The following is a 13,966-nucleotide window of genomic DNA, read 5'->3' as shown; positions in this document are numbered from 1 at the left end:
TATCTGAATTACCACTTCTGGGTAGGGATGAGAAGCACACAAAGGAGCGAGAGCATGCATTCATTTTTAACAAGTTTATTATCCGGAACAGCTCGCTTATTCAATTTGTCAAACAATACGATAATTGCCTCAAAAGCAGGGAGCAAGCAGAGAGAGAATCAGATGCTGCAGATTTTCATACGATCATACCGTGTCCGAGATATTAGAATCTTCGTAGTATAAGTTAGAACCCATGGATGGCCATTCTTGAGATCCGGAAAGTCTAAACCTTGTCTGTGGTATTCCGAGTAGGATCTGGGAAGAGATGGCTGTGACGAGCTTCAAACTCGCGAGTGTTGGGCGTAGTGACAAACGCAAAAGGATAGTAAATCCTATTCCAGTATGATCGAGAACCGACAGATGATTAGCCATGCAGTGACAGCGCATTGGACCATTTTCACAGAGAGGATGGGATGTAGCCATTGACAACGGTGATGCCCTACATAAAGCTTGCCATGGAAAGGAGTAGGACTTATTGGATGAAGACAGCAGGAAAGCAAAGGTTCAGAGGAACGAAAGCATCTCTATACGCTCATCTGAAATTCTCACCATTGAATTACATAAGTATCTCTATCCTATTTTAATTATCTTTTAGTACACTATAATCTCTTAATACATTTGAATCTGCCTGACTGAGATCTACAAGGTGACCATAGCTTGCTTCAAGCCGACAATCTCCGTGGGATCGACCCTTACTCACGTAAGGTTTATTACTTGGACGACCCAGTGCACTTGCTGGTTAGTTGTGCGAAGTTGTGACTAAGAATTAAGATTATGAACATGCGTATAAAGTTTTCAGCGCCGTTACCAAGGAATGAACCGTTACGATTTCTGCGCACCAAGTTTTTGGCGCTGTTGCCGGGGATTGTTCGAGTTTGGACAACTGACGGTTCATCTTGTTGCTCAGATTATGTAATTTTATTTTATTTTATTTTTAAGCTTTTTATTTCTTATTTTTGAAAAATACAAAAAAAAATTTCTTTTTTGTTTTTCCCAATTAATTTTCAAAAAATACAAAAAAATTTTACAAATTCATAAAATAAAAAATATTTTTTGTGTCTCTTGTTTGAGTCTAGAGTCAATTTTTAAGTTTGGTGTCTTGCATATTTTTGTTTTTCTTAAGAATTTTTGAAAATTCATCATATGCTATTCATGATCTTCAAGTTGTTCTTGGCCAGTCTTCTTGTTTGATCTTCATATTTTCTTGTTTTATGTCTTTTCTTGTTTTTCATATGCATTTTCAATTTGTTAGTGTCTAAGCATTGAAAATTTCTAAGTTTGGTGTCTTGCATGTTTTTCTTTTCTTAAAAATTTTCAAAAATAAGTTCTTGATGTTCATCTTGATCTTCAAAGTGTTCTTGGTGTTCATCTTGACATTCAAAGTGTTCTTGCATGTTTTCTTTGTTTTGATCCAAAGTTTTTATGTCTTGAGTCTTTTTGATGTTTTTCTCTTTCCTTATTAAAATTCAAAAATCAAAAAAATATCTTTTCCTTATTTTACTCCTAATTTTCGAAAATTGCATTGAATTAGTCAAAGATTTTCAAAATCATATCTTTTTTTTAGTCAAGCAAAATTTCAATTTCAAAAAAAAAAATTTATCTTTTTCAAAAATCAAATCTTTTTCACTCTTCTTCTTAAATTTTTTTCAAAAATTTTAAAAATTAATACTAACATTTAATATTTCAATTCAAAAATTTCAAGTTTGTGACTTTCCTTTGAAGAAAATTCAATCTTTAAAATTCTAGAATCATATCTTTTGGTTTCTTGTTAGTCAAGTCATCAACTTTAATTTTTAAAATCAAATCTTTTTAATTTATTTTTCAAATCTTTTTCAAACAAATCTCTTTCAATCATATCTTTTCAAAATTTGATTTCAAAATCTTTTTCTAACTTCTTATCTTTTCTAATTTAATTTTCAAATCTTCTTAATATCTTTTCAATCATATCTTTTTCAAAAATCAAATCTTTTCAAATTGTTTACCAATCATATCTTTTTAATTCATATCTTTTTCAAATCACATCTTTTTAAAATTCTAATTTCAAAATCTCTTTCTAACTTCTTATCTTTTTAAATTTATTTCTTATCTTTTTCAAAACCACCTAACCACTTTTTCACTCTTAATTTTCGAAAATTACCTTCCCCTTTTTCAAAATATTTTTAATTAACTAATTGTTTTAAATTTTCAATTTAATTTTATTTTTCTGCTTAATTTTTTGAATTTTAACTAATAAATAAAATAAAAACAAAAATATTTTTCTTTTCTTTTTAATTATTTTCGAATTTTTCTCTTCTCCTTCTTCTATTCTTCTCTTCTTCTACTCACATAAGGAATCTCTATACTGTGACATAGAGGATTCCATATTTTCTTTTGTGTTCTCTTCTTTTTCATATGAGCAGGAACAAGGATAAGAACATTCTTGTTGAAGCTGATCCTGAACCTGAAAGGACTCTGAAGAGGAAGCTAAGGGAAGCTAAAGCACAACTCTCTGGAGAAAATCTGACAGAAATTTTCGAAAAAGAAGGAGACATGGCCGAAAATAATAACAATGCAAGGAAGATGCTTGGTGACTTTACTGCACCAAATTCTAATTTACATGGAAGAAGCATCTCAATCCCTGCCATTGGAGCAAACAATTTTGAGCTTAAACCTCAACTAGTTTCTCTGATGCAACAGAACTGCAAGTTTCATGGACTTCCATTTGAAGATCCTTTTCAGTTCTTAACTGAATTCTTGCAGATCTGTGATACTGTTAAGACCAATGGGGTTGATCCCGAGGTCTACAGGCTCATGCTTTTCCCGTTTGCTATAAGAGACAGAGCTAGAATATGGTTGGACTCTCAACCTAAGGATAGCCTGAACTCTTGGGATAAGCTGGTCACAGCTTTCTTAGCCAAGTTCTTTCCTCCTCAAAAGCTTAGTAAGCTTAGAGTGGATGTTCAAACCTTCAGACAGAAAGAAGGTGAATCCCTCTATGAAGCTTGGGAGAGATATAAGCAACTGACCAAAAAGTGTCCATCTGACATGCTTTCAGAATGGACCATCTTGGATATATTCTATGATGGTCTGTCTGAGCTATCAAAGATGTCACTGGACCATTCTGCAGGCGGATCCATTCACTTAAAGAAAACGCCTGCAGAAGCTCAAGAACTCATTGACATGGTTGCTAATAACCAGTTCATGTACACTTCTGAGAGGAATCTTGTAAGTAATGGGATGCCTCAAAGGAAGGGAGTTCTTGAAATTGATACTTTGAATGCCATATTGGCTCAGAACAAAATATTGACTCAGCAAGTCAATATGATCTCTCAGAGTCTGAATGGATTGAAGGAATCATCCAACAGTACTATAGAGGCATCTTCTGAAGAAGAAGCTTATGATCCCGAGAACCCTGCAATAGCAGAGGTGAATTACATGGGTGAACCCTATAGAAACACCTATAATACCTCATGGAGAAATCATCCAAATTTCTCATGGAAGGATCAACAAAAGCCTCAACAAGGCTTTAATAATGGTGGAAGAAACAGGTTTAGCAATAGCAAGCCTTTTCCATCATCCACTCAGCAACAGACAGAGAATTCTGAGCAGAATCCATCTATCTTAGCAAATATAGTCTCTGATCTATCTAAGGCCACTTTAAGTTTCATGAATGAAACAAGGTCCTCCATTAGAAATTTGGAGGCACAAGTGGGCCAGCTGAGTAAGAAAATAACTGAAACACCTCCTAGTACTCTCCCAAGCAATACTGAAGAGAATCGAAAAAGAGAGTGCAAGGCCATTGATATAATCAATATGGCCGAATGCATGGAGGAAGGAGAGGACGTGAACCCCACTGAGGATGACCTCATGGGACGTCTCTCAAGCAAGAAGGAGTTCCCTATTAAGGACCCAAAGGAATCTGAGGCTCATATAGAAACCATAGAGATTCTACTAAACCTCCTTCTGCCATTCATGAGCTCTGAAGACTATTCTTCCTCTGAAGAGGATGAAGATGTAACTGGAGAGCAAGTTGCTCAATATCTAAGAGCCATCATGAAGCTGAATGCCAAGCTGTTTGGTAATGAGACTTGGGAAGGTGAACCCCCCCTTGCTCATTAGTGAACTAAATACATGGGTTCAGCAAAATTTACCTCAAAAGAAACAAGATCCTGGCAAATTCTTAATACCCTGTACCATAGGCACCATGATCTTTGAGAAAGCTCTGTGTGACCTAGGGTCAAGTATAAATCTTATGCCACTCTCTGTAATGGAGAAGATGGGGATCATTAAGGTTGATGATCATGTGGAGTCACAAAAACTACTGAAAAATAAAAAACAGAATGAAAAACAGCATTAAAAACAGCACACCCTGGAGGAGAGCAGTCTGGCATTTAAACGCCAGAAACAAGCATCTGTCTGGCATTTAACGCCAGAAACAGGCACCAACCTGGCGTTTAACGCCAGAAACAAGCATCTACCTGGCGTTAAATGCCAGAAACAAGCTACATTTGGGCGTTTAACGCCAAAAACAGGCAGCAGTCTGGCGTTAAACGCCAGGATTGCACAGCAAGGGCATTTTTGCACGCCTCAATGGAGCAGGGATGTTAAGTACTTGGCCCCTCTGGATCTGTGAACCCCACAGGATCCCCATCTACCCCACCCCTTCTTCTCTCCTCTTCACACCTTTTTTAAACTTCTTCCCCAAAATAACCTCCACCAATCAAATTCAAACCATCAACACACCTCCATCTCTTCTTCTTCTCACCCTTTCTTTCTTCTTTTGCTCGAGGACGAGCAAACATTTTAAGTTTGGTGTGGAAAAAGCATTGCTTTTTTTTTTCATGACCACTAATGCCTCAAGGGATGCACTTTCCTCCACAGAATTTTTGGGAGCAAATCAACACCTCCCTAGGAGAATTAAGTTCCAACATGGGACAACTAAGGATGGAGCACCAAGAGCACTCCATCATCCTCCATGAAATTAGAGAAGATAAAAGAGCTATGAGGGAGAAACAACAAAGACAAGGAAGAGACATAGAGGAGCTCAAGAGCACCATTGGTTCTTCAAGAAGAGGAAGACGCCACCCTCACTAAGGTGGACCCGTTCCTTAATCTCCTTGTTCTTAATTCCCTGTTTTTCAGTTTTTGAGCCTTGTGTTTTATTTATGTTTGTGTCTTTACTATATGATCATTTGTGTCTAAGTGTCTATGCCTTAAAATTATGAATGTCCTATGAATCCATCACCTCTCTTAAAGGAAAAATGTTTTAATTACAAAAGAACAAGAAGTACATGGTTTCGAATTCATCCTTGAAACTAGTTTAATTATTTTGAAGTGGTGACAATACTTTTTGTTTTCTGAATGAATGCTTGAACAGTGCATATATTTTTTGAATTTGATGTTTATGAATGTTAAATATGTTGGCTCTTGAAGAATGATGAAAAAGGAGAAATGTTATTTGATAATCTGAAAAATCATAAAAATGATTCTTGAAGCAAGAAAAAGCAGTGAATACAAAGCTTGCAGAAAAAAAATATATATGCAAAAAAAAATGGCGAAAAAAAAAGAGAAAGAGAAAGAAAAAGCAAGCAGAAAAAGCCAATAGCCCTTAAAACCAAAAGGTAAGGGTAATAAAAAGGATCCAAGGCTTTGAGCATCAGTGGATAGGAGGGCCTAAAGGAATAAAATCTTGGCCTAAGCGGCTAAACCAAGCTGTCCCTAACCATGTGCTTGTGGCGTGAAGGTGTCAAGTGAAAACTTGAGACTGAGCGGTTAAAGTCAAGGTCCAAAGCAAAAAGAAGAGTGTGCTTAAGAACCCTGGACACCTCTAATTGGGGACTTTAGCAAAGTTGAGTCACAATCTGAAAAGGTTCACCCAATTATGTGTCTGTGGCATTTATGTATCCGGTGGTAATACTGGAAAACAAAGTGCTTAGGGCCACAGCCAAGACTCATAAAGTAGCTGTGTTCAAGAATCAACATACTGAACTAGGAGAATCAATAACACTATCTGAATTCTAAGTTCCTATAGATGCCAATCATTCTGAACTTCAATAGATAAAGTGAGATGCCAAAACTATTCAAGAGGCAAAAAGCTACAAGTCCCGCTCATCTGATTGGAGCTAAGTTTCATTGATATTTTGGAATTTATAGTATATTCTCTTCTTTTTATCCTATTTGATTTTCAATTGCTTGGGGACAAGCAACAATTTAAGTTTGGTGTTGTGATGAGCGGATAATTTATACGCTTTTTGGCATTGTTTTTACATAGTTTTTAGTATAATTTAATTAGTTTTTAGTCTATTTTTATTAGTTTTTAATTAAAACTCACATTTCTGGATTTTACTATGAGTTTTTGTATTTTTCTGTGATTTTAGGTATTTTCTGGCTGAAATTGAGGGACCTGAGCAAAAATCTGATTCAGAGGCTGACAAAGGACTGCTGATGTTGTTGGATTCTGACCTCCCTGCACTCGAAATGAATTTTATGGAGCTAAAAAACTCCAAATGGTGCGCTCTTAATTGCGTTGGAAAGTAGACATCCAGGGCTTTCCAGCAATATATAATAGTCTATACTTTGCTCGAGTTTAGATGACACAAACTGGCGTTCAACGCCAGTTCCATGCTGCATTCTGGAGTCAAACGCCAGAAACAGGTTGCAAAGTGGAGTTAAACGCCAGAAACAAGTTACAAACTGGCGTTCAACTCCAAAAATGACCTCTCCACGTGAAACCTTCATGCTCAGCCCAAGCACACACCAAGTGGACCCCGGAAGTGGATTTCTACATCATTTACTTATTTCTGTAAACCTAGTAACTAGTTTTAGTATATATAGGACTTTTTACTATTGTATTTACATCTTGGGATCAATTTTAGAGGTTGGTTCTGCTGGTTCCCTCTCTGGGGCCGAGACCAATGAACTCCATTATCACTTATGTATTTTCAACGGTAGAGTTTCTACACACCATAGATTAAGGTGTGGAGCTCTACTGTTCCTCATAAATTAATGCAAAGTACTACTATTTTTTTATTCAATTCAAGCTTATTCCTATTCTAAGATATCCATTCGCACCCAAGAACATGATGAATGTGATGATTATGTGACGCTCATCATCATTCTCACTTATGAACGCGTGCCTGACAAACACTTTCGTTCTACATGCAAACAAGCTAGAATGAGTATCTCTTAGATATCTAATACAGAGAATCGAGTCCGAGATATTAGAATCTTCGTGGTATAAGTTAGAACCCATGGATGGCCATTCTTGAGATCCGGAAAGTCTAAACCTTGTCTGTGGTATTCCGAGTAGGATCTGGGAAGGGATGGTTGTGACGAGCTTCAAACTCGCGAGTACTGGGCGTAGTGACAGACGCAAAAGGATAGTAAATCCTATTCCAGTATGATCGAGAACCGACAGATGATTAGCCATGCAGTGACAGCGCATTGGACCATTTTCACAGAGAGGATGGGATGTAGCCATTGACAACGGTGATGCCCTACATAAAGCTTGCCATGGAAAGGAGTAGGACTGATTGGATGAAGACAGCAGGAAAGCAAAGGTTCAGAGGAACGAAAGCATCTCTATACACTCATCTGAAATTCTCACCAATGAATTACATAAGTATCTCTATCCTATTTTAATTATCTTTTAGTACACTATAATCTCTTAATACATTTGAATCCGCCTGACTGAGATCTACAAGGTGACCATAGCTTGCTTCAAGCCGACAATCTCCGTGGGATCGACCCTTACTCACGTAAGGTTTATTACTTGGACGACCCAGTGCACTTGCTGGTTAGTTGTGCGAAGTTGTGACTAAGAATTAAGATTATGAACGTGCGTATAAAGTTTTCAGCGCTGTTACCAAGCAATGAACCGTCACGATTTCTGCGCACCAAGGGGTCAGGATGTGGGTGATGATCCTGTGAAGCAGAGAGTTGGTAGGACCGAGGGCTTTATGGGTAGGAGTAGTGCCATCTAAGCCCAAGAGGTTTTCACAAATGTGTTGGAGAATTATTTTGTACGTGACCCCAACGTAGGAGTCCCACCTCTCAGCCATATATGCTCTCGGCCCTTCTATCTTGTAGCTTAGAGCTGCCCCAATGGTTCTAGTGTCAAGAGTGATGTGAACCCTCTTCACATATGAGTGGATGGTGCCATCAATCAGTCGCATGTTGGCATAGAACTCACGAACTAAACTGGGGTAAACCGGTTTCTGGATGGGGAGCAGTGGAGTCCATTGGAGAAGTTCAAAAAGAGAAGAAACATTTATCCCTTTGTTGGTGAGAGAGTCTAGATTGACGAGATAGGTGGCACAGAGATGACATTTTTGCAGAACCTCCTTGTGGAATTCATATGAAGCACACGAGTTGAACCTGGCAGGATCATAGTGAGAGTGTGGTTTGTTGAATTTGTTCTTGAAATCCAAGGATTCCAGGTTTGCTGGTTCCTTGGTATTGTGCAGCATAAACCCTTTTGTTTTCTGAGAACTCCTTCCGGGTGTGGCTCTCTTCGGTGGAGATGGTGGTGGTGATGGAATCGGTGAGGTGTGTGATTCTTCCTCTTCCTCCATAGGGACTTTCTCTTTCTTCTTCATTGAAGAGGTTTTAGTGGCTATGACTTTTCTTCGCATGGTATCTGTTTGTTTTGAGGGTGGTGAGGGAGAAGATGAATATGTAGAATGGATATGGATGTGGGTGTGAGACTGTGGTGTGGACGATTTTTGAGAAAATAGAATTCTTTCACTTTTTCTAGGGGCGGTTTTCTTTTTCATGGTAATGAAAATGGAGAAGTGGAAGATAGGGAGTTGAATAGAAACCGAATTGAGTGAAGGAGGAGGAAGGTGAGGGAAGCATTAAATGTGGAATGGAGAGAGAATTGGAGGAAATTTAATGACCATTAAGGAGCGGTTAATACCCAAGGAAGTTTCTCTTTTATTTGAAATAAACTGAAAAGTAGTTTCCTAGAATCAAGGAATTAGATGAAAGAGAAAAATTTGATTTGACAATAACCACTTCCAACAAGATTTGATGAGCAACTAAAGAGATTGTGATTTAAACAAAGAGTAACTAACAAAACGGACAGAGTGGGGTCATGGAAATTTTGTGGGGCCCATAATGATTAAATGTTGCGCAGTCTCCCCCTTGATCACAGCCCTCTCAACACACTCTGATTTTTATCTCTTCCATTCCTACTAGACAAAAACTGAACAGAATCAGAAATTTCACAAGTTATCAATAAAACTTAAATCAAACATTCCCAAACTTTTTCTCAAGGTGCAGAATCTGTCTTCACAGAGGGATTTTGTAAAAATATCAGCAAGTTGGTCTTCAAATTTTACAAATTGAATATCAATAGTACCCTTTTGCACATGTTCTCTTATGAAATGATATTTAATTTCAATGTGCTTGGTTCTTGAGTGCAGAACAGGATTTTTTGAAATGTTTATAGCACTCATATTATCACAAAATTAGGGTATAATATTGATCTTTAATTTATAATCTTCCAACTGCATTTTTAACCAAATCAATTGTGAACAACATGCAGATACAGAAATATATTCAGCTTCGGCCGTGGATAGAGCCACTGTGGCTTGCTTTTTGTTTGACCACATGTTAACTGAGCTTCCTAGGAAGCAACACATGCCGGATGTGCTCCGTCTATCCACCCTATCTCCCGCATAATCTGCATCACAAAACCCTACTGCACAAAAGTCATCAGATTTAGGATACCACAAACCATAATCACTTGTGCCCTTAATATATCTAATGATGCGCTTAACGGCTGAAAGATGATATTCTTTTGGGTGAGATTGAAACCTTGAGCATACACCCACACTTTGAACGATGTCCGGTCTAGAAGAGGTAAGGTACATGAGTGAACCTATCATTCCTCTATACCTTGTTTCATCTACATCTTTGCCATTATTATCCTTTTCAAGTTTTGTATTTGGATGCATAGGTATTCCCATTGGTTTGGAACTTTCTAGGCCAAATTTTTTTATAAGTTCCTTTGCATACTTTCCTTGGTGAATAAAGGTACCACTAGGAGTTTGTTTAATTTGGAGGCCAAGAAAGAAAGTTAGTTCTCCCATTAAACTCATCTCAAACTCACTAGTCATGAGTTTTCCAAACTCTTCACACAAGAACTCATTGGCCGATCTAAACACAATGTCATCCACATAAACTTGAACTAGTAGAATATCATCATTAGATGCTTTAATAAATAAAGTAGTGTCGGTGGTACTCCTTTGAAATTGATTTTCCAACAAGAAGGCACTAAGCCTTTCATACCAAGCTCTTGGAGCTTGTCTAAGACCATAAAGAGCCTTAGATAGTTTGAAAACATGGTTTGGAAATTCTTTATCTTCAAAATCGGGGGGTTGTGCCACATACACTTCTCTATCAATAAAGCCATTAAGGAAAGCACATTTAACATCCATTTGAAATATTTTGAAACCCTTATGGGCAGCATAGGCAAGAAGCAACCTAATTGCTTCCATTCTAGCTACCAGAGCAAAAGACTCATCAAAATCTATACCCTCTTCTTGATCGTAACCTTGGGCCACTAATCTAGCCTTGTTACGAACAACTTGTCCATCCTCACCAAGTTTATTTTTAAAGACCTACTTAGTACCCGTAACTTTCTTACCATTCGGATGAGGTACTAGTGACCAAACCTCATTCTTGTCGAATTGAGCAAGCTCTTCTTGCATTGCTTTGACTCATGATGGATCTTCAAGAGCTTGTTTGACATTGTTGGGTTCCATTTGTGACAAGAAAGCAAAATTGCTTGGTTCGGATTGCCTTTTGGTTGAGGATCTTGTTGTAACACCTTGAGAGGGATCACCAATGATGAAGTCATGAGGATAACCCCTCATGGACTTCCATTCTCTAGGCTTCCGGATAGGTGTTGAGCTTTGATGAGCTTCTGGTGGTCTCACTGTTTCAGTTTCTCGTACCTGCTCAGGAGACAAAATGGAAATGTCTCCTCTAATCTGACGAGACAAAACTGGACTGGCAGATTCTTCATTTTGAGCAGATTTAGGATTTTCTTTATTTGTTCCAGCTTCTTCACAATCTGAATCATTATCTATCACAGTACTGGAAATTAAATTAGAATCACAAAAGGTAACATGTATGGATTCCTCTATGGTCCTATGTTCTTTGAGATAAATTCTATAGGCCTTGCTAGTGGTGGAGTATCCAAAAAACATCCCTTCATAGGATTTTGGATCAAATTTGCCAAGGTTTTCTTTTTTGTTAAGTACAAAGCATTTGCATCAAAAAACATGAAAATACTTAAGATTTGGAGGAGTTTCTTTCCATAGCTCATAAGGTGTTTTCTTAAACCATTTTCTAATAATTGTCCTATTCAAAATGTAACATGCTGTATTTACAGCTTCAGCCCATAGAAATTTAGGAATCTCATTATCACAAAGCATGGCCCTAGTCATCTCTTGAAGGCTTCTATTCCTTCTCTCAACCACCCCATTTTGTTGAGGGGTTTTAGGGCATGAAAAGTTATGAGCAATTCCAAAGTCATCACAGAATTTTTCAAAGTCTTGGTTTTCAAATTCTCTTCCGTGATCACTTCTCAAATGGACAATTTTTAAATCCTTTTCATTTTGAATTTTCTTGCAAAGGGTTAAAAAAGCATGAAAAGCATCATTTTTATGAGCAAGAAAAAGTACCCAAACAAATCTAGAGTAATTATCTACTACCACAAGACTATAGTGTTTACCTCCTAAACTTTGAGTTCTTGTTGGACCAAAAAGATCAATATGTAACATTTCTAATGACCTTTTGGTTGAGATTCCATCTTTTGATTTAAAAGAGGATTTTACTTGTTTGCCCAACTGGTAAGCATCACAAGTAAGATCCTTATCAAACTTGATATTTGGAATTCATCTAACCAAATTTTTCTTGACTCACTTAGAAATTTGGTACATGCTAGCATGTCCCAACTTTCTATGCCATAGCCATTTTTCAGATTCAAGAGAAGTAAAACATGTTACATTTTGTTCTTTCAAGTCCTCAAGAGTCAATCCATACACATTATTGCACCTTTTAACTTCAAACAAAATATTTCCAGTTTTCTCACAAACAACCAAACACACAAACTTTCTAAAAATAACTTCAAAACCTAGATCACACAATTGGCTTACACTAAGTAAATTATGCTTCAAACCATTTATAAGAAGAACATTATTTATACAAGATGAAAAGCTTTTACCAACTTTCCCAACAGCCACTATCTTTCCTTTAGCATTATCACCAAAAGTGACAAATCCTCCATCATATTCATCAAGCTTTATGAAGAAGGTTGTCTTTCCGGTCATATGCTTAGAGCATCCGCTGTCCATGTACCACATGTTCTCCTTCCGTTTGGATGCTAGGCACACCTACAAGACAAGCTCAAGTAACCTTAGGTATCCAAATTTTCTTGGATCCTTTCACGTTAAACCATCTCTTATGTCCTAAATCATTATAATCAAAAACCACTTTGTAAACTTTATCACCAATCATCCTCTCACCAAAAAAGCATTGAATGAAAAAGTGTCAATTTCGGTTACATAGTCTACAAAACCTTGGAGTTGCTATTTTGTTAAAGCTTGTTGGGTTTTGAAATCTTGCATCATTAGAAGATGAAGCAATTTTTTCAAAATAAGGTTTCTCGACAGATTTATAGAACCCCAAGCCAGCTTTATCATAAAGAGGTTTTTGACTAGCCAAGATTTGATTCAGATTTTCAGAACTTTGAGTGAACTTGGCTAAGTCCTTTTTAAGCTTATTAACATCTTTAAGCAACTCTTCATTTCTTTTAAAACAATCTACATATGCAACAACGGAATGATCACTTTCACAGCTCCTAAGTTGGGCTTTTAACTGCTTATTTTCTTCAACCAGTTCACAAGCAGTTTTGGCCTCCCTTAGTTTTTCTTTAAGAAAACTGTTTTCTGCTTTAAGGATGGTGATTTGTTGTTCAAGTTCTTGATTATTCAGCAAAAAATACCTTATTTTTTCAGAAAGATGATCTATCATAAGATGAAGGAATTCAGTGTCAGGGTTAGGAACGATTACCTGTTCAACGAAGTCAGCCATAAGACATGGTTGAGACTTGGTTTCGGATTCTTCATCATCTTCGGAATCGTTTTCTAGATCCTCCCATGATGCCATCAGTCCCTTTTTTCTTTCCTTTCTTTGGTTTTTCTTCCTTCTTCAACTTAGGATAGTCGGATTTGAAATGCCATGTTTCCTTACAGTTGTAGCATGTTACCTTGCTGAGATCTTTCTTCAGTTTTCTTGAGCTGCCTCCTTTGCCTCTTTCCTTGAGCTTTACCATTTTCCTGAATTTTTTGGCAAACAACACGAATTCATTTTCAGAATCACTGGATTCATCATCCAGGGGGTTAGTCACAGAAGTAAAAGCAATTCTTTTCTTTTTTGAATCTTTTTTCAAATAGGTATTTTCAAAAGCAAGAAGATTTCCTCTCAAGTCATCATATGTCATGGAATCAAGATCACTACTCTCAGAAATTATTAATGCTTTTGTTTTCTACTCTTTTGTGAGACATCTTAACACTCTTCTCACTAGCACAGATTCAGGATACTTGATTCCCATAGCATCCAAGCCGACAATGATGGTGTTGAAGTGCTCAAATAGTTCATCAATAGATTCTCCTTCCTTCATTGCAAACATTTCATACTCTCTGTTTAACATATCTATCCTGGTCTTCTTAACAATGGTGGTTCCCTCATGAGTCACTAGGAGTTTGTCCCAGAATTTTTTTGCTGTTGTGCAACGTGATACCCGTCGGTATTCCTCGAAGCTGATAACACAGTTGAGTAAGTTGATGGCCTTGGCATTGAGTTCAACCTTCTTCCTGTCTTCTTCGGTCCAGCTTGCTTCTGGTTTAAGAGAAACAACTCCTTCGGTACTTGTGAC

General features: G+C 37.2%; 1 non-coding gene across 1 annotated transcript; it reads right to left on the bottom strand.

The window, feature by feature from the left end:
• Window positions 1–2,961: 2,961 nt before the first annotated feature.
• LOC112746120 (small nucleolar RNA R71) lies at window positions 2,962–3,065 on the bottom strand. Its single transcript, XR_003174018.1, has one exon. It is a non-coding gene; the product is annotated as a small nucleolar RNA R71 (small nucleolar RNA).
• Between the last annotated feature and the right edge of the window lie 10,901 nt (window positions 3,066–13,966).

Source organism: Arachis hypogaea, chromosome 14 (assembly GCF_003086295.3).
Source record: "Arachis hypogaea cultivar Tifrunner chromosome 14, arahy.Tifrunner.gnm2.J5K5, whole genome shotgun sequence".
Lineage (NCBI taxonomy): Eukaryota > Viridiplantae > Streptophyta > Magnoliopsida > Fabales > Fabaceae > Arachis > Arachis hypogaea.
This window is presented reverse-complemented; position numbering and strand designations above follow the sequence as displayed.